A 1,266-nucleotide genomic window follows, 5' to 3' on the forward strand; every position below is an offset into this window, starting at 1 on the left:
GATTCTGATTTAATTGGTCTTGGTTGTGGCCTAAGCACTGGAAGCACAAGAGATGGGTGGGCAGTGGTTCAATTCTCCCTTGGTGATGATTCTAATGTGCAGCAAAATCTAAGACCCATAGGTCTAGGTTATGTATTATTATCACCTAGATTGCTCTTAAAGACAGCGATATCCTGCTCTCGGCCTCAGAGTTTCAGATTCAGAGGAAGCCGAGAAAGCTTTTAAAAAAGTCCCTCCAGTCCTTGGTGTAGGGGTTCTCAGAACCACACTTTGAAGGAACACTGTTTAGATGATAATTCTTGGGTACTCACTAAGGGTTTAGATAAGTGAGACCAACTTTAAGAAACAGCTCGTCTAAATTGAGTTTTAGCTTTGGGAACCTGGGAGAGCTTGAAGAACATTGGGGCAATGATTACTGATTGAGATTTACTTGAGAAAAATTAGGGATGCTGTTAAGGCAACTGGCTGAGAGTGGGAAAATCCCACCAACCATATGAAATCCTCTGTAAAATCAGAGATTCAGATTTGAAATGTTTAGATATGGTCATAGGAAACCATACCACAAACCACTTTTTCTTTTCTTTTCTTTTCTTTTAAATGAAGAACCACCCCATTCTGGTTTCTCACAAAGTACTCAGTAAGGTCCTGTGGTAAATTCTATGGCCCAATGTCACAATCATCATGATATGATGGTCTCATCATATCAGGGTACTTAGCAGGCTTTACTTTCCTGCTGGTCTGGTCTAGTATAATCACCAGTGCCCTCCTCTATCATCCAGAACACTCATTCCCTCTAAATAACAGGACCTACAGTGTCATGTTGGGTGCAGCAGATGCTGTTGGTGCCTTGCCCAATTCCTTTAGCACCTTCCATTTCAGTGCATGCTGGTCCAACTTCCATTTCCCAGCACCTGCTACTCTGCCTGATGACTTTCTCTTGTTCTATCTCCAGTTACACTAATACACACATGTAGCCCTCATCTAATGATTGAAAGGAGTTGATGTTAGCTCCCTTGCCTCTTGAGTGAGATTGCTCTGAAGTATGTTTCCTACAAAAGGTAGCAGAATTCCTCAGTGGGATTAACTTTCAGGTCCACAAAGGCAAGTAACTCTACCATTTATCAACTTCTTTTTTTCCTTGTCTCACTTCCCCAATCTCCAACCAAGGTTTCCTGGGATCACATCCAAAATAAACTACTTGCACTCAAATTCTCATTTAGTTTCCTCTACAAACAGATGCTGAGAAAAAAAGACGTTGGGTTTGTC

The sequence above is a fragment of the Rousettus aegyptiacus genome, unplaced genomic scaffold, assembly GCF_014176215.1.
Source record: "Rousettus aegyptiacus isolate mRouAeg1 unplaced genomic scaffold, mRouAeg1.p scaffold_m13_p_1, whole genome shotgun sequence".
In the NCBI taxonomy this organism is placed as follows: Eukaryota; Metazoa; Chordata; class Mammalia; order Chiroptera; family Pteropodidae; genus Rousettus; species Rousettus aegyptiacus.